Genomic DNA, 21137 nt, shown 5'->3' with positions numbered 1-21137 from the left:
AGCCAATATCATACTGAATGGTCAAAAGCTGGAAGCATTCCCTTTGAAAACCTGCACAAGACAAGGATGCCCTCTCTCACCACTCCTATTCACCATAGTGTTGGAAGTTCTGGCCAGGGCAATCAGGCAAGAGAAAGAAATAAAGGGTGTTCAAATAGGAAGACAGGAAGTCAAATTGTCTCTGTTTGCAGAAGATATGATTGTATATTTAGAATATTTTTGTTTTATTCATTCTCTAAAATTGTCTAATTTTCCACTCACCAGGATCTAGATTTAATTAAAAGCCGTAAGAGAAAACTATGTAAAATAAATCGATATAATATTCTCTAGCCATTTAAATAAAAATTTGAAATGGTAGTGTTGGATCTCATCTATATCTTTTTCAAAACAATTTTTAAAAACTAATTACCTTTTTAAACTAATTACAGATCCTCCAACTAAAGACCACTGAGAAGATACTTGTAACTCAAAAGACATAGGTTTATGTAGCCTGCTGCAGCAAACAATGACATACACATGAATGATCACGGAGTATTTCATAGGAGAAGCTAAGGAAAAGCTATTTTAGAATTTGACAGGCTGAAGTTAATCATAAGCTTGTTTTGGCAAGGATTCTCCAAGATACAGAAAATAGGCAAAGTGCTGGACTAGTCAGTGATCTCACCATTAGAGTACATGGGTTCATGTAGAAATGGAGGGAAGTTTTTCTGTTGTTCTTTGATTTCCTGGAGCATATGGGTCTGATAAAGCTGATATTAAAAAATCTAGTTACAGATAGTGTGGCATGTATATTATGGTTTTGTCTGATAGATTTATCTATTTTGTGAGTAATAAATCAGTCTATTTTGCAAGTCATGATTTCTGCTTAAGTTCTCATCCCCACCCTCAACCCACGTATGCATACCCTTGCTATCACCAGGTACTTTATTTTATTTCATTAGTTCCGCATCTGGTGGGTTTTCAGGCTAAGCTAAAGGACAAACCATCCCCTCCCGGGGATATGATCAATCCAAACTCGCAACACTGTTCACTCAGGGGTTAGTAATCTTGTATCATGTTGTAACAGTGTATTTTCACCTCTTCAAGTGGAATTACTCATGTTGTTTTTTCTTTAGTGATCTTTTTTCCGTCATCTGGTGTGACAGTGAATTCACATAACCTGGTCATTATCAATGAGTCTTGCAGTACTATGACTTCAGGAGAGGGGTATCTGCTAAAAATTCAGAACCTTTTTCCAGTAGGGGGAAAGAATATAGAGAATAAAGAACAAAAACTTGCAAATAAGCATATTGCAATTAGAGGCTTCTGGATCAAGGCAGTTTTCTGAGGTCCTTTGGCGGAAGGAGTCTGCTTGGTCGGGTTATTGGCTTATCCCGAGTTGTCTATTCCTGTGGACCATCTGCTTCTGAAGAGTCACCAGAGAACCTCAGGGTATGTGGGTTTTGGTTTGGAAGTGTGTTAGTTGGCCTTGTTTTGTTTTACCATTTACTGTTGGAAAATGAACAGTGTTGTTGTGTCTGGGAAACAAGTATTCAAGAATCAATCCATCAGAGTTTTACTATTGTGTGAGTTATTAACAATACCTGTTAACTCCAAAGATGTCCAAGTATAGGCTTTCTCTGAGGACGTTTTCAAAATGCACAATATTTAACATCATGTAGAAGCTGCTTAGCTGGCCAGTAAGGGGAGGTGCTCCTATATTACTGATAAGATGTAGTGGCTCCCTCTGATTTACTATGTTGTCATGAATTATCACAATAGAAGATGACCATATCTTCTATTAAGGTATTTCATCCAACTGATTCATAAGAATTTAGTCTATGACTCTGCTAGGCATAAAAATGTGTCACGGAGAGTGAGAACATTGACAGAATCTCTAGGTCATTTTATTCATCCTGTAAAGATTACCCTGAATTTCATCAACTGACAGACATGTTTAAGCCTGGAGAGAAAAATATTTTAATAAATATTTATTGCATCAGTCTTCCTGCCTAAAAATAAATATGTTTCCTTCAACCTGAAAAGTACACAATTGTTCAAAAATATTTAAATGAATTTGTTGAATGAGAAAGGAAGTGTTAAAGGTGAATTGGTCAGAACGGGGCATCAGGATTTTCTGTATATTCAGTGCTCCTCTAAAGGCATTCTCTTGGTATTTAAAAAAAAAAAAAAAAAAAACACCAAGGACTGAGAAGCAGGAATTTTGGGGAAAAAAACATATATGAAATGACTAGCATTAAAAAAAGAGGAAGCTCTACCACATCTTACAGTTGTAAAAATAAATACGTAAGAGTAACCCAAAGTGGATGTTATTAGACTTGGTAAATGTGTGATGAAGAATCTGTATGGTAGTCACACAGACACATACTGAAATATTGATTTTTGTTTTCTCTGATAAAAATATAGACCTGAGCTCTAAGTTTACTTCTTAGTAAGATGCAATTTATTCCTTTGCGATGACCTCTTTGGGCATTTTTGTGTATGTGTGGATATTTACATTTAAATAACCATGAATAATCATCATATGACATCTCTACAAGGTGTTTTGTTTTTGACTGTGTCTAAAATGACATAGTCTCAAAAATAAATTTAAGTATATTATCTAGTATGTATTTTAAATCAATATAATTACTAAGGTGATTATTATTAAATATTATTAAATATTTTTAAATATTATTAATTATTAAATATATTTTAATTTGTAACCCTCTCTTAGACAAAATATAACAAATATAGCTGCTAATTGACTTTTATTCTTCAAGCCATTTATTATGGTAAATATTAGTTTGCCACACAAATTAGGATAAAGAAATAGACTTTAATTAAAGACATTGAATACAACATACATATAAACATGTTCTGAAATTAGCCATTCTTCTTTTTTTTTTTTTTTTTGAGACAGAGTTTCACTCTTGCTGCCCAGGCTGGAGTGCAATGGCATGATCTCGGCTCACCGCAACCTCCACCTCCTGGGTTCAAGCAATTCTCCTGCCTCAGCCTCCCGAGTAGCTGGGAATACAGGCATGCGCCACCATGCCCGGCTAATTTTGTATTTTTAGTAGAGATGGGGTTTCTCCATGCTGGTCAGGCTGGTCTCGAACTCCCGAACTCATGTGATCCGCCCACCTCAGCCTCTCAAAGTGCTGGGATTACAGGCATGAGCCACCACGCCCAGCCTAGCCATTCTTAAAAATAGTGGATGTCACAAATTTTCTATTATTTATGAAATACTAATTTATAATTATTCAGGATAGTGAAGGGAGATTATGCTTTGGGTATCTCAGAAAAAAATAAAATATGCATTACGTAAACAAATGTATAACATATTTAACATATGTATAATGAATCTTGGAATGATTGAACATAGCAGGAAACACTGTAATTTCTGTATAGCTAAAAATCTCACTAGCAAAGACACAAAATAATTTTATTGTTCTCATAATAAAATGTATGAAATCAACTCTATGTAGTTTTAAGACTATGAACAATTTGAGAATTATTTACAAATCTTATTAAAGAGTGACAGCAGCAAGATGGCAGAATAGAATCCCCCAGAATCACTCTCCAAGCAAATTACAAATGGAAACTGTTTTCAAAGAAAAGAATAACACTAACACTCTGAGTTCACCAGAACTGTAAGGAGAAGCAGAGAAATCCACTGGGCCCACAAAAACTGGAAAAATCACCACCAGTAAGAGAAACAATCATTTAGACTACATGACCCCCAAACCCAGCTGCAACAGCACTAATCAGAGAGAACTTCCATAAACCCAGAGTCTCCTAGGTGAGACAAAGGAATTGGAAGTGAATCTTAGAGCTCTCCCCCAGTCTGGGAATCTTCGTGGGAAGTCCACTCTGGGCCTGTCCCACAGGAATCACTGGGAGTGCCAGAAGAGCTGAATCACCTGGGGTGAATGGGGGACAAAGAGCAGGGCACCGATTGCAGCAACTGGTGTGTGGATCTTAATAGCTTCTCTGCATTTCAATCAGCAGGGACATCGCATTGAAGAGGTAATGCTGCAGGGGGCACAATGAAAGCGGCCTTCAGAAAGGCACGAATCCCTGGCCAGATTTTCCACAGAGCCCAGATGCATGCATGGAGCCTGCTCCTTGCCTGGAAACAATTAAAAGATCAGATCGGTGTTAAGTTCTATATGCTTATCAAAATATCACATGTACCTTGTAAATAGGTACAATTATTATGCCTGGATTTTTAAAAATTGAAACAAGAAACAAAAACAAAACTTATGAATTGTGTCTCAGTCCTTAGAGGACTAAATGCTTTTGCTAGCTATCAGGCACACAACTGTGTTAACCGTAATTATCTTAGTTTAGATGACAGTAGTCAAACCTTACAGAAAGCCCTTTTCTTATAATCATTCTGGTTTTGTTTTGTTTTGAGGCAGAGTCTCTTGCTCTGTCGCTAGGCACGATCTCTGCTCACTGCAACCTCCGACTCCCCGGTTCAAGCGATTTTCCTGCCTCAGCCTCTCCAGTAGCTGGGATTACAGGCACACGCCACCACACCCAGCTAATTTTTGTATTTTTAGTAGAGATGGGGTTTCACCATGTTGGCCAGGATGGTCTCCATCTCCTGACCTCGTGATCGCCCCCCTCGGCCTCCCAAAGTGCTAGGATTACAGGTGTGAGCCACCGCTCCCGACCTAATCATTCTTAATCTAATCATGCCAACCATGTTTTTTAAAGATTACTTTATTTTGTATTTTTCAGATAAATGTTGTTAACCAATACATATGTTTCTTTTGTTTTGCATTTAGCTGTAATATGGTAATAGGCCTCCAACAGTAAGACCAATACTTTTTATTCACTTGAAATTCTGTTTGCAAAAAGGCAGTAATGAAGTTCAATAATTTTTATTTATTAAGGAAAATTCTTATTTTCCTTAATAAACTACATAAAGATGCAATTTTCCTGGTACCTTTGAGAAATACTTGCTTTGGTGATCCAGGTTGAGGTCTCCAGCATCTGAACTTCCCGAACTTTCTTCTTCACGAGTGCTTACATTTAGTGACAGTATCATTATTGCTTCCCCACTGTCCCTGGAAAGTTCTCACAAAAGTTGTGTAAACCCTATACACTAAACCACTTTATCCTCAGGATAATTTGAGTAAACTTATTTACTTGAATAAATCCATACTGTTACCAAAACCCCAATCAACCAAACTTGCACTGCAGTAAAGTGGGTAGTTATATCATACTTTCCAACAACGGAATACTATACAGATTTGATAGTCAACTGGAGCCAATTTTGTCCCCCCTTGAAAGTAGGAATGTCTACAGATATTTTGATTGTTCCAACTTGAGGGGGCTGCTGCTGGCATTTAATGAGTAGAGGCCAGGGAAGCTGCTAAACATCTTAACATACATAGGATGAACCTGACTAATAAAGAATTAACCAGTCCAAAAGGTGGAATAGTACCACGGTTGACAAATCTGCTATATAGCCGTGAAAGACACATAGTTTGATTGTGCTACTGCACTCAACATCCAGAGAGAATCTCACAGACATAATGTTGAATAAAGGAAGTCAGACTACATCAATATCTAACCCATGATTTAATTTATATGAGATATAGAAATTGCTAAAAATAAATCTCATGGACTCATTTGTGTTGGGTGTATACGGAAGAGTGGAACTGCTGGGTCATAGAATATGGGGATGCTCAGCTTTGAATATATTGCCAAAGGATTTTCTAAAGCTGTTGCATCAATTAATTTATACTCCCATCAGCAGTGTGTAAGATTTCCAGTTGCCTTGCATCCTGGATATCACTGTGTATTTTTAATTTTTTGTTTTGTTTCATTCTTAGCCATCTGGTAGGTTTGTAACGGTATTTTATTGCGGTTTAATTTTTATTGTCCTGATTTAGATCTAGAGCTAGATAGATCTGGATGTGGTATCATTGTTATGTATGTGTCACAAATATCTTCTCCCACTCAGGCTTGTCTTTTTTGGATTTTTTTGAGACAGTGTCTCTCTCTGTCGCCCAGGCTGGAGTACAGCAGAGTACACTGGAGTACAGTGATCTCTGCTCACTGCAACCTCTGCCAACCAGGTTCAAGTGATTCTCCTGCCTCAACCTCCCGAGCAGCTGGGATTACAGATGCCCGCCAACGTGCCTGGCTAATTTTTGTGTTTTTTAGTAGAGACAGAGGGTTTTGCCATGTTGGCCAGGCTGGTCTTGAACTCCTGACCTCAGGTGATCTGCCTGCTTTGGCCACTCAAAGTACTGGGATTACAGGTGTGAGCCACCACACCCAACCTCAGGCTTGTCTTTTAATTCTCTGAATGCTGTATTTTTTTCTAACTCTTGCATCCAGAGATAATAGTAGAGTCATATGCAGTCCTAAGAAATAATACAGAGACTTCCTGTATAAACTTTCTTCAGCTTCCCCCAATGATAACACTGTATAAAATCAGAGTATAATATTAAAAAAAAATTGACCTTGATACAATCCACCAATATTGTTTCGATTTCACAAGTTTTACACATACTCACTTTGTGTATATATTGAGTCTATGTAAGTTTATCTTTTAATAGATTCATGTGACCACCAACAGTTATATCACAAAAGACCGTGTGCTACATGTTTATAGCCAAAGCCACCTCCCGTTCTCAAATCTCCTAACCCCTGGCCACAATAATCTGTTTTTCATGTCTATAATTTTGTCATTTTTTTACAATGTTATATACATAGAATCACATATAACTTTCTGAGAATGTCTTTTTCAAAATTCCTTTGAGATCTCAACGTATAATTGTGTGTGTCAGCAATTTTATTTGATGCATTTGGGTGTTTGTTTACATTTCTTTTCATTGTGCTTCTTGAATTGCTTGTTATTCTATGGTGTGGATGTCCAACAAAACCTCTAGGAAGACCCAACCCTTTTGATACCTTGATTTCAAACTTCTATAATCCAGAACTGAGAGACAATACATTTCCTTTGATTAAGCCACCAACTTTGTGGTACTTTGTTATGGCAGCCCTACCACACTAATAAATTTACTCTGACTTGTATCTGTTTTACACGATTGAGAGAAGACTGTTAAAATGACCATACATGAGTGAGAGGAGAATGTTAAAATCTCCTTGTTATTTTATCTCCTTGCTATTTTTTCTTTAACTTTTGTTAGGTTTTGCCATGTATATTTTAAACTACCATTGCATACACACAAATTTAGAATTGTGATTTCTGTTGAATTCATACATTTATCATAATGAAATATGCCTACGTATTTCTTATACTATTTCTCACCGTAAACACTACTTTATCTGGTATCTGGTATCGTTACACAAGATTGGTTAATATTTTGCATAATATGGAATTCTCCATTGTCAGTTATTGCTTTCAGAACTTGAAAAATGTGATTCCTTTTCCTTCTTTCTTTCATTGCTTCTGCTAAAAAAACAGCTGCCACTCTTTTTTTATTTCTTTCTCTCTGTTAAGGGAAATTTTTTTTTTCCGGCTGCTATGAAGATTTTTTCTCTTTAGTTCAGCTATTTTATATGATGCATTTACATGTGATTTTCTTTGTATTTCTTCTAATTGGGGTCCATCATGCTTCTTGCATTGTATATTTGATGTCTATGCCTATCTTGGTAAATTTGCAGGAAATATTATGTCAAATATTGCTTCTGCCCTAGTCTTCTTACTCTGGAACTCAAATTACATTTTTAAAAAAGATCTGTTCATTGTATTCCCTATATTTTACATGTCTTTCTGAATTTCCCATCCTATTTCTATACGTGTTTCAAGTATTCTGACTTTTTTCAGTTTGCTATTTCTCCTGCAATGTTTAATACATTAATAAGTCTAGCTTTTTAATTCTTATATTCAATTATTCTATTTCCTTAGTTTGAAAATGAGAAGTTGACTTATAGATCCCAGTCCTCCAATAAGTCGACATCTTTTATGTTTTAACTTAATAATCATTATTAAAGTCCATTATTTATAAATAATTAGACCACCTAGATCACCTGTGGATCTATTTTGATAGTCTGTATTTTTAATTTTGGTTTCCATACATTTTATAGACATGTCTGGTCATTTTTAATTAATGACATACATGGTATATAATAATTGGGGAGTCCCTGATTTATAATCTTTCTCAAAAGAGGGCTAATCTTCGTGCATGCCTAGAGTATTTTGGCAGATCACCCTGATCTAGTCAAAGGAAGGTATGAAGCTTTCTTAAAGTTGGGCTTTCTTTGGTCAACTCTTACCTCTAAGGCATAAACCTTGCTCTTAGGTTATATCCTTTCTGCGATCTTAATTGAAAGCTGAGTGCTCATGGGGGCATCCAATTTGCTCATCTCTACACTTTTGCTTCATTTTCCCTATAACCAAGACTGTTGGAATATTTGTTCAATTCTTTAGATCTCAAATATGGCTTGCTATTTGTTTTCTGGTGTCTTTTCCTGAACACCACACAGGAAGTGTGTGGTGGAAGGAGGTGTGGAGGAAGTGACCAAAGGCCTTCACGTAGTCTCTCACTTACTTCCCTGCAGTTATTTTTTCCCTAAAATTCAATTGTTCTTGGAGGGTCCAAACGCCACCTTCTGTTTCCTCAGCACAATGAGACTTTCGTGACCCCAGGCTTTCGACTTCTGCTCTGCCACCTCACCCATGGCATTGGCAAAGCCCTGAGGAAAATCTCAGAGATAGATAAATATAGGACTCACATAAATCTGCCTCCCTTGTTTCCAGAATTTGTAGCCCCGTAGTTCTGCCTGCCATGGTGGTTCCCTAATGCTTTAAAAGAGTGGACTCACGTACTAATCTTTTCTATTTTTTAGAGGAGGGTTAGTCTCACACAAGCTGCCTTGTTATAGAGGACATTGGAAACCACTGGATTATGTGAGTTTTTCATCTGTTGAATAAATGTGGTATTCCTGAATGCTGACAAATATCTGGTATACTTATCTCAATCTGTAGGATCACTATTTTCTCCTTTTCTATTCCCAAATTTGCTGTCACTTATTCACTGTTTACGACAGGTTTACGACACCTTACCTTTAGGCAACTAGAAAAGTTGCCAGAACCAATTTAACTTAAAAGTTTTTTAAAAAATAATTGTGATGTTTCCAGAGTAACACAATGAATGCTCCTCCCCAATTCAGCAGCTTAGAATTTCATGGTAAACCGATTCCATATTTGGTATAACAATTTTTTATTATTATTATTTTGAGACGGAATCTCACTCTGTCACCCAGGCTGGAGTGCAGTGGCGCGATCTCAGCTCACTGCAAGCTCCGCCTCCCGGGTTCAAGCGCTTCTCCAGCCTCAGCCTCCCGAGTAGCTGGGACTACAAGGCACGTGCTATAACAACTTCTAACACTTATAATAAGCATATTTTCCTTTAAAAAAATCCAAACATGTTCTTAGAGAAACAATCTTTGAGCATTTGTATGGTCCTTTCATGATACTACATTAAGCCTATGTTGAAAATATGTGAGTAAGCGACCCTCAGGAACTCAGTAGAACATGTTAAGTGCTCTGAGCTGGGTTATTTAAAGTCCACTATCAATGCCGGGCACGGTGGCTCACGCCTGTAATCCCAGCACTTTGGGAGGCCGAGGCGGGCAGATCACAAGGTTAGGAGATCGAGACCATCCTGGCTAACATGGTGAAACCCCGTCTCTACTAAAAATACAAAACATTAGCCGGGCGTGGTGGCGGGCGCCTGTTGTCCCAGCTACTCGGGAGGCTGAGGAAGGAGAATGGCGTGAACCCGGGAGGCAGAGCTTGCAGTGAGCCGAGATCGTGCCACTGCACTCCAGCCTGGGCGACAGAGGGAGACTCCATCTTAAAAAAAAAAAAAAAAAAAAAAAAAAATCCGCTATCAAAAAGTACTTGAACTGTCTATAACTCAGCTAGCTCAAGACATAATCACACAGTGGAACTTTACATCCCATATGCTAAAGTAGCTCATTGAACAAAAAAGGTGTACTAATGTCTACTATGCAGAGAAATCCACTGCTGATTTTTTGACTCTCAGCCCAGTGTAATCTGCAGAGTCTGTCATGGTAAACATGAGTTTTCAAAAAATTATCCAGATAAATCAGCCCATGAGAGATTGTTTCCTACAATGAAGGCTTTCTTATCAAAGAAAATCTTTGCCATGAAAAATGGGAGGAGGTAGTGGTGTTGGGGTATAAAAACTTAGAAATAGATTATTCTACTTACAATTGCACTGGGTTTCATTCCTATTCATGCCTATGAAATAGGAATGCAAGTTTATGGGGATCTGCAAGATAGATCGGCACTTTAAATCGCATCTGTTCAGTTTTACTGCAAGCTGATGTCTTATTAAAACCAAACAACAGCATACTTTAGAGCCAAAAATTATTACAAGACCGCCACACCAGGAAAAATATGAAACAAACAAAACAAGATATAGTGAATAGAGCTACTTATTAAGCATGAAAATGATCCTCATCTGGGATTATGTGGATGCAATGTTAGAGGCATTTTATTCCTCAGTTGTCATTCCTGCAATAAATACTAAATTATAGTTGTATTTTTCCTAGTAATACACAGAGATCCCATCCTAGAGCAAGAATTGGAGGAAGTATTATAGACCTGGATGATTTTTATAAAAGAGAGGAAAAATAGAAAAAAGATATAAGTAGAAGCATTGATTTATGAAGCAGTAAGTAAAAAATAATGACGCGTTATATATGGAAGTTGGAAGTAATCTCAGAGCAACTATTTTAAAGAAACTGTATTTTGTTTTTTTTTTTTTTCAAGCATGGAGGCAGGATAATAAGCCCAATACAGACTTAGCTCAAATTATAACAGATTTCAATAAATTGCTTGTATAGGGCCAAAAAAAAGGAAGCATCTATTTCATAATGTCAAGAAATACAAACCCCAAATATTGAAAATGAACAGTTTTATTTATTGGTGAAGGCACTTTATGCAGCTAACTTATGGAGGAGATTAATCTATTACTATAATTTTTATGATTTTAATAAAGTAGAATTTACTTTTGTGAAACATCCTATTATTAATCATTGGAAGGTGTTACATTATTTTAATTAAAATAAATGACCTGATAATGCATGAATATATGAAATCATGAATAGTTAATCGTTCAAAATGCAATGATATTTTGAAGTACCTGTCTCAAAATCTGTGGTCAAATGCATGTACATAAATATAATTGCCTTGAAAATTTTGGATATTTCTCTCTTGGTAATTTAACGAATAATCATCAATTTTATTTGGAACTATAGACTTCATTAGCTTTATTCCTATTGATAACTTTAAAGTTTGGTCTGAATTCAGAATTAATGGACAACTTGCTAGGAGACTAACTTAACAGAACTTCATATCTGGAATAACTACAGAAATGTGCAAGGTTGTGAGGTTAAACCTGATGGAACTAACTTAATATTCTTCAACTGACAAAGAATAAGAGAAACTCAATGGGAAACATTTTTTTAAAAGTGAGACATCTCATGATGCCAACACTGAAGTTCAGTAGAGGGAGGCCTACTAGGTTTTCACTTATTAATCAATGCATCCATTCATTATGGGACAGTCATTTACAAATATTTATTTACTACCCACTGTATTATAAACTAGGTTTCTTATACCTCACTCCGGCCTGCCTTGATCACTTGATCATCAACATGTTTCTTTTATTTTGCCTATATTAACTTCTATTAAAGTTTTCAAATTTTAAAACAGTGATATCCTCTATTTGAGGATCCCAGTCCCAAAATAGACATGCTTTCATCTAAAAAATGTTTCTCTACCTAATGTGAAAACACCAAATAATATGTTTTTCTTAGCCTTCTTGGGGTGCTAAAACAAAATACCAAGACTTGATGTCTTAAGCAATAGATACTTGTCTTTCACTGTTCTGGCCACTGGAAAGTCCAAGATCAAGATGATGGCAGATTTATTTCCAGATGAGGGTCTAATTCCCAGCTTGTAACTACCTTCTAGCTGTGCGTTCACATGGCCCTTCGAAGGAGCTCTCTGTCTCCTTCTTCTTATAAGGGTAATAATCTCATCATAAGGCTCTCTGTCTCAAGATCTAAACCTAATCACCTCCCAAAGGCCCCACCTCCAAACACCATCACATTGGGGGTTAGGGCTTCCACATAAGAATCTGGGGGAGCCACCATCATTCAGTACACAGTAATCTTTATTAAGATTTTATTAAGTTCTTAATATGTCTCCCATTTTTCTTAATTTCCATGAGTTTCTGTTTCTGAAAAGATTATCAAATGCCTACTATGTCCTAGGAACTGTGATAAATACAAGACATGGAGCTTGAACCTTTCAAGATCATGAAGAATTTACAATTTTGTGGCAGATAAATTGTTACAAATTACCATAGTACTGGTTATAGCACTGAAATATAAATATTTTTTAAATTATATAAGAACACAAAAGACAAACTAATTAATTATGACTGGAGTACCCAGAACAAGCAAAGGTTTACAAGAAGAGTTAAGAATTAACCTAAGTCATAATCCATGCCCAGTGGAGGCAAGTGGAAAACATTTAGCAGGCAATATGGGCAAAGATCACTTTTATGCACACAGATCATGTCATTTGGAAATCATCTACTTAGAAATGATGAATAGTGTTGTGAAGCTATATCCAAAAGTGTGTGATGTTTACTCACCCATATCCTTTTTGGTACTTACAGAAGGTAAGAATGGAAAGGGATGTTTAGATCCAACTATAAAGTGTCATAAATGGTACAACAAAGAGCTCAGGATCAGACTATAAAGTGTCATAAATGGTCCACCAAAGAGCTCAGGCTGTGTCAGGCAGACAATGGGAAACCAACCAAATTTTTTAGGTGATAAATAAGTTAGGTTAACAAATTATTAGAATATCAAAATAATGGCTGATATGTATGCTTTTGATATGCCTTCTCTGTACACTTCTATAAACTTTACATGCAATAACATTTATTTCATGCTCACCACAACTTTATAAAGTAAAAACTGGTATTTTCTTCAATTTGTAGATGAAGAAATTAAGGACTAGAATCATTGGTGTAAGATCACACTGGGGAAAAGTGACAGAACCAAATTTCAAACTCCAGTCTTTCTGCTTCTAGAGATTGAACTACTAACATCTGCATTATATAAAATTAAGTCTCTCAAGGTAGTTTGTGAAATGTAACATACAAATAAGTGATTAAAATTTTTGGTGATACCCTCTTGTTCTTCTTTCTTCAACACCCTAGATTTGCGATATTCTTGTTTTAGAGTATGGGGGTCAGAGTTGTGGGGGACAATAGACATCTATTGAACCTCTCTAAACATTTTTCTTGAACACAAATAACTAGAAGCAATAAGGGAAAGCTAAATAATATCTCCCATAAAAAAATCTATTACTACACACCACTGGATTTTAATGCTTGCTCTAAAAAATTATTGATATGCTCAATATCTTCCTTTTAATTTACCAAGCAGCTTCCAGAGAATTTAGGTGAGGTTGATAATAAAAGAGGTAATAAGTGGCACATGAAAGGTGATGAAGTTTAAATTTAAGAACATATTTTGAAAATCCTGCTAATAAATGTTGACTATTTCCAGGCTCTTTATTCATCTTGTAGTACAGCAACAAGATGGCAGCATTACCAGCAATTCAAAATAGATACAAATTTAAAATGATGTTATTTGATATATAGCCATGAAGAAGGATCTTTGTTCCATTTTATTATCTGTTTCCTATGTTTAATAACCTTAAATATTGCCTTGATTCTATCCACTCTGTTCTTGACGTATAATTTCCAAACTCAAAGCTAGATTGAGGCATACGATTCTCACTCTTACATAAGTTTTTCTTTCTGAAAAATGTTTTTTATTGTGAAAACATATTTTTCCTGATCCTTGTTTAAAACCATGACACAAATTAATCAATCTACCTCCACACCATCTGCGGCCCCCTAAAAAGAAGCATAACTTTTCATCAAAGATTAGCACATTACTCATCCAACTAGATTATAGAAATGATAAAAACCCATGTCAACAGGCTCTTAGGGTGTTCAGTGGTTAAGTTAGAGAAGTTGTAAAATAATACAATTATTGGATGATATGATATTATCTTAAAATATTTATCCAACTAATAACCTTATAAACTGATAATTCAAGAATTTATACTAATGTATCATTTCCATATCAAATAATTATTTTAATAGGCATCAATGTTTTATATAAAATTCTAATCTGAGAACTTAATATAAACCTGAAATTGTAATGTCATTGAATATTAGAAGTTCCAGTTGTACACAATTGCTCTCCTTTCTATTACGATCATTCTTTTTTTTTCTTTTCATTCTCAGTTCTCATATACAGGCTATATAAATTAGAGTTGCCAAGGAACAAATATCACCAAAGCTAACCAATACATAAATAAGCAAATAAATTAAATTAATGCAATAAAAGGAACAAAATAGAAATAAAAGGAAATACTTGTGGAAGCCCAGCTTTGGTATTACACTAAAACAGCTACCATCCAATCCACACTTTAATTTGCTATATTCTCTTTAATCCCTTTCAGTATAATGACATAATTCAAGTAAAACAGTAAATTAAAACTATGTAACAAAAGCAAAGCCAAGGTATTTAAGGTTGAAGATCAAAACTAAGAAATGCACAATAGAATATACGAATATTTCTTATAACTAAGTGATCAGGGGAAGAGAAAATACTTGGGATTTGACTTAATTTTCAAGATTGAACAGGCTATATGTGGAGCAAATAATTCAATCACAAAGGAAAGAGCCATCAGCTTGTACCTAGTTTGCATAAAAGCCATATCATTGCATATTACAATGTTCCACAATATTCTGACTATTTTATAAACAACCACAGTTCTTTATATGGAACCTTGAATTTCAGTCCACTGCAAATTAAAATACTATCATTCTTGAGTTGATTTTTTCCAAAGACATCAAAAATATTTATCACCTCCCTACGACTTTGATATCAAAATAAGGAGACTTTTCCACTTTAAGCCACTTTACATAGATAATTTCTTTGAGTTCAAATCAATGTAAAAATTGTCTGGTTAACCAGCATCACACATTAATAATTTAAGAGGTAGAGTTTTTGAGTTTGGCTTAATGTGTATTTTATATTAGAATAGCGTTAGCACATAATTTAGAACTGGTATTAGCTTTTTATAATTAGGTGGCACTGACTTATTTGATTAACTTTAAAGTATTGCAAAATCTAATTAACAGAAGGTATCTAAAACAAAGATTCATTGAAATCTGAAAGCATGCTTTAAGTAGAATTGCTCTATAGTAATATAAACTCATTTATGTATAAAAATGTATATGCTTTAATCTACATAAATATATACTTTCTAAAGCCGAAGAAAAAGTAGTGTAGGGGGACACATGAAATTCTTCATAATGGTTCCTTCTACAAAGAACGGGTATGTTTGTATATGCATCTGTGAGTGGAGAAAGCTACTTTTTTATTCTACTTTCTCTATTTTTATTTTTATATAAAAACTTACATTTTTATGTATTACATATGTAATATTTTCATAGAAGAACTTAGAGTGAAGAATCTATGGTAATCTCTCACAGGTCAGACTGGAAAGGCAGTGAAACCAACTTTCAGTCAACTCTTCCAGTGTGTAAGTTTACTGAGGGCAGGGAATTTTTTTTATTTCTATGCATTCTCTCCTTGATGCCAGTGGACTAATTTATACAAAATAGGTTTTTGATAACTGAACATATTTGAACACATAAGTGAAGAAATAAATACAAGTCAGCGGCAGATAATGACCAGAAAATCTGACCTTGCAATTATCACAGAAGAGTTACTGTGAAATGCAAAAACAAGGGCCTGTGACTGGAGAAGAGCACAGGCATTATTACTCAGCAGCAGAGTCCCAGTGCACAGGGTGTTGGAATTGAACTAGAAATAAAGTCTTGAAGAAACCAGGAGAGGAACTCCGTCCTGGAAGCAAGAAGACACATTCTGTTCCTACAAGTCTTAAATGGGTCTAGCAATTGAAACTTCGTCATAATAAACAAGGTTGAAAAACTATGCCCATTAAATAGGTGGCATCAAGGTTGATGCAGTGCTGAGTTTAGGGAGAAGAACGAAATTCCTCTTTGTCTTTCTGCTCCCAGAAAATGACCTGGTCACAGGGCCTTTGTTCAATATGAAGCCAGCCACCATAAATTAAGCCATTGCAGGATATACAGCAGAATTAGAAAGCCAGAAAAGAGACCTGTCTCCCCACCCAGCCCAACTCCCTCAATCTATAAGATATATGTGAAACCAGCAGTACAATAGTAGAGGTGACGAAAACGGATTCTAGAGGGGAGATTTTCACTTGTCATATCTTCCAGCCTGCTAGAATAATACAGAAAAATGTTTAATGTTTTGGACATGTCCCAAATGTTTTCAGTATTTTCCCACTCCTACTGCTATTTCTGTAATTCAGGGCTAATCATTCCTTGACAATACTATTTCAGTCTTCTGCTAACTGGCCTCCCTGAGGCCAGTCTATCCCTCCTCCAATCCAAACACTATACCGCTCCTACACTCACATTTCAAAAACCTCAAACATCATTACCTGTTTGAATTTCTCAATAACTCCCTGTTACACACCAGAAGTTTAATTTTTTTTTTCTTCGAGATGGAGTTTTGCTCTTGTCGCCCAGGCTGGAGTGCAGTGGTGCGATCTCAGCTCACTGAAACCTCCACCTCTTGGGTTCAAGTGATTCTCCTGCCTCAGCCTCCCGAGTAGCTGGGATTACAGGCACCTGCCACCATGCCTGGCTAATTTTTGTATTTTTAGTAGAGATGGTGTTTCACCACGTTGGCCAGGCTGGTCTCAAACTCCTGACCTCAGGTGATCCACACGCCTCGGCCTCCCAAAGTGCTGGGATTACAGGCATGAGCCACCACTGCACCCGGCCCAGAAGTTCAATTTCTTAAGATGTCATATTAGGTCTGAGTGGATTAAAATGCTGTAGCTATAATTTAGTTATACACAGTGAAGTACAATAAAATCTGTAGATATTAAGTTTTTAAACACTGAGGCAGAAATAGGAAATAATGTGATTAATTCTAAGGAAAAAAGTTCTCCTAATGAAAGACTTGAAAAGAAAGATGACTATGATTGGAATAGAGATTGGAAAAAAATTGCTTAAGCAAAGATTAAGGCTGACTGAAGCAGTGAGTTGAAAATATGTTCATTTTAAGGAAACAGCAGACAATATAGTTAATTCAGATACAGACTGATGGAGTATTTCATGTTTTGATTGAAAAAAATGGATATAACTCATGAAAGAATAGGAAGTTTCAATGAGCTTTTGAGATCAAGGCAAATGATGTAATCAGCATTCTACAGCTCAAGTATAATCATGCATCACTTAACGATGAGGATATACTTTGAGAAACGTGTCCTCAGACAATTTTGTCATTGTGCAAACCACATAGAGTGTACTTACACAAACCTAAATGGTGTAGCCTACTACACATCTAGTATATGGTATAGCCTATTGCTCCTAGGCTACAAATCTGTACAGCAGGTTACTCTACTAAATACTGTAAACAATTGGAACACAATAGTAAGTATTTATGTATCTAAACTTACCTAAACATGGAAAATGTACAGTAAAAACATGGTAGAAAAGATAAAAAATGGTACACCTGGACAGGGCACTTACCATGAATGCGGTTTGCAGGACAGGAAGTTGCCCTGGGTGTGCAAGTGAGTGAGTGGTGAGTGAATGTGAAGGCCTAGGACATGACTGTACAACACTGTAGACTCTGTAAACACTGTACACTCAGGCCACGCTACATTTATTTTAAAAATTCTTCTTTCTTCAATAATAAATTAACTGTGGCTTACTGTAACTCTTTTGCTTTATAAACATTTTAATGTTTTAAACTTTTTGACTCTTTTGAAGAAACACTTAGCTTAAAACACAAACACATTGTACACCTGTACAAAAATATTTTCTTTATATCCTTATTTTATAAGCTTCTGCATATTTTTTTATTTTTTAAGCTTCTTTATTAAAAACTTAGATGTAAGCCTGGTACAGTGGCTCATGCCTGTAATCTCAGCACTTTGGGAGGCCGAGGTGGGCAGATCACCTGAGGTCAAGGGTTCAAGACCAGCCTGGCCAACATGGTGAAACCCCATCTCTACTAAAAATACAAAACTTAGCTGGGCATGGTGGCATGCACTTGTAATGCCAGCTACTTGAGCAACCGAGGCCAGAGAATCGCTTGAACCTGGGAGGAGGAGGTTGCAATGAGCCAAGATTGCGCCACTACACTCCAGCCTGGGCAACAGAGCAAGACTCCAAGACTCCGTCTAAAAAAAAAAAAAAAAAAAAAAAACGAAGACACAAACACACACATTAGTCTAGGCCTACACAGGGTAAGGATCATCAGTATCACTGTCTTCCACCTCCACATCTTGTCCCACTTGTAAGTCTTCACGGCACCAACACACATGGAGCTATCATCTCCTGTAATAACAATGCCTTCTTCTGGAATACCTACTGAAGGACTTGTTATTTAACAGGCTGTTTACAGTTACCTGAGGCTATTTTAGAGTTAACTTTTTTCTAAGTAGAAAGAGAATACTCTAAGATAATGGTAAAAAGTTTTGTATAATAAATACATAACCATTTATTAGAATTATCAAGTGTTTTGTACTGTACATAATTGTATTGCTATACTTTTATATGACTGGCAGTGCAGTAGGTGTGTTTACACCAGCATCACTACAGAAATGTGAGTAATGCCTTGTGCTACAATATCACAATGGCTATGACAGCATTAACAATAGCAATTTTTCAACTCCATTCATTATTACCTTATATTACCACTGTTACATATGCAATCCATCCTTGACCAAAATACCATTATGACCGGTGCATGGTCGTATTCAATTAAGTTTCAATTGTATCTTGAGTTGGCCAGAAGTGGATTCAGTTTACTCCAATCTAACTAGACAGACTTACATGGATACGAGAAAGTGAACTTCTCGTTTAAAAAATAATAAACATCCCTATTACTAAGAGGCATTAGATGGGGGTGAAGTAAATAATAGGATTATGGTCTTTGCTCCTACATGTAATAAAGGTACATGTTCCTAGTTCAAGCACTTTCCTTCAGGATGGATGTGACTCATGGAAGAAATGACATTAGTGAGTGATGGATTGTAATTTTGCCATCAGGGAAATTTCATCTTTAGATTCCAGTACAAAAGGTTCAAATTGAGGCTCAAAACTAATAAAAACCAGCAAAATACAGACTACAAGAATCACACCCCATGTTCTCACTTTCTTTTACTTTCATTTTCGGTTACTACCACCTGGAGATAAGGGTTGTTTCTTACTGACTTACTTTTCAGTGACACTTGTTAAAAGCCAGTGCTGGCTGGGCACAGTGGCCCATACCTGTAATCCCAGCACCTTTGGAGACCAAGGCAAGAGGATTACTTGAGTTCAGGAGCTTGAGACCAGCCTGGGCAATGTAGGGAGATCTTGTCTCTACTAAAAGTTTAAAAAATTAACCAGGCATGGTGGCACATGCCTGAAGTCCCAGTTACTCAGGAGGCTGAGGTGGGAGGATTGCTCAAACCTGGGAGGTAGAGGCTGCAGTGAGCCATGATCAGGCCACTGCAATCCATCTTGGGAAACAGAGCAAGACCTCTATCAAACAAACAAACAAACAAAAACACAGTGCCTAATAGTTAATGGCTCAACTCTTTATTAAAGGAAAAAATATTTAGAAAAAAACGTGATACTAAAACACTCTGAACTTAGCATTCTTTGATGATTACATGGTAGCCATTTTTGCTTTTTTATCCTACTACTTAGAATAATATGTAATATAGATCACATAAAAATATTAAAATCCTATATAAATTCTACTACTTAGGATCATATATAAATCATGTTTAACTTTCCTTTATTTCATAGCTAGTATATAGTGCAGTGTTTAAGACTGTGGACTCTAAAATCAGAACAATTGAGATCAAATCTTAGCTCTGCTACTTTCTGGCCATGTAATAACATGGCCCAATTATTTAACTTCTCTGATTTCAGTTTTCACATCTCTAAAGTGAGGATAATAAGGGATTCTACTTTATAGTTTATATGGGTGAGTAAATGAGTCAATATCTATAAAAGATTTAGACATTGCCAGAGATATGAGAGCTCTCAAGGTGAGGAAAATCACAAAGTGTAATTTTAGGATTCCTCTATCGATATGTAATTATTTCTATTGTCCCTTCTGGGGAAACAGAGATCATCAATACCCTCCACACGGCTACATGGTCAAGTCCGAGTCTTCATCCTACTTAACTCACCAGCACTGGGAAACACTGTCTTCGCTTGGCTTCCATTACACGGTCCTCCTCCTGGTTCTCCTCCTCCCAGTGCCTCCCTTAGTCTTCTGCTTATTTCACCTTTTCTCAATTGTACAGGAAAGTACCATCAGGTTCAGTGCATCCCCTTTTATCTTTATGTAATTTCACCTAGATAATGATTTATGAATACACTGTTAAGTGATGTTTCCTACATTTAAATCTCCCAGACAGAACTGCCCCGTGAACTCAAAATTCCTATATCCAACTACCTAGAAAAGATCACCACATAAATGGCTAAGAGATAGTCCACCTTCAAAATCTTCCGAACTGAAAATTTGATCTTTCCCTATACCTGTCTTGCCGCAGTCTTTCTGATCTTATTTTACAGCAATGCTAACCTTTTAGTAGTTTAGGGTAAAAGTCTTGAAAATATCCAGGGTCCTCTTTTCTCTAAGGACAGATATCTAGTCCGTCAGTAAAATTTTGCTCCTACCTTCACTCCATATCCCACCAAATACGAGCATTTCATGGCATTTGTACAGCAACTATTTTGGTCTAGGCCTGCATCATCTCTTGCCTAGATTATTTCATCGATTTCAAATTGGCCTCCCTGCTTTTACCCTTCCCTCAATAGTGAGTTAGAAACTCAATGGCCAAAGGGATAAAATGTAATTCCAATCATGTCACTCTTCTGCTCACAATCCTTGTTGCTCACAGTAAAAACGAAAGCCTTTCAAGGGTCCCACAAGGAAGGGCCCTATCTGACCAGGCCTTG

At 36.3% G+C, this 21137-nt stretch overlaps 1 long non-coding RNA gene across 3 annotated transcripts in view; it reads right to left on the bottom strand.

Moving 5' to 3' along the window:
* LOC101142849 (uncharacterized protein C9orf85) overlaps window positions 1–21137 on the bottom strand; it is a 284381-nt gene that overhangs the window by 31891 nt on the left and 231353 nt on the right. For 2 of the 3 annotated variants that reach the window (XR_010133554.1, XR_010133552.1), the window contains one exon: window positions 2749–4114. The exons of the other annotated variant lie outside the window; for it this stretch is intronic. This is a non-coding gene — a long non-coding RNA (uncharacterized protein C9orf85). Of the gene's footprint in view, window positions 1–2748; window positions 4115–21137 lie in introns of those variants that run through there. 3 annotated transcript variants of the gene reach the window in all.

Source organism: Gorilla gorilla, chromosome 3, assembly GCF_029281585.2.
Source record: "Gorilla gorilla gorilla isolate KB3781 chromosome 3, NHGRI_mGorGor1-v2.1_pri, whole genome shotgun sequence".
In the NCBI taxonomy this organism is placed as follows: Eukaryota; Metazoa; Chordata; class Mammalia; order Primates; family Hominidae; genus Gorilla; species Gorilla gorilla.
Note: the sequence above shows the minus strand (reverse complement) of the source record. Positions and strands in the feature narration are given on the sequence as shown.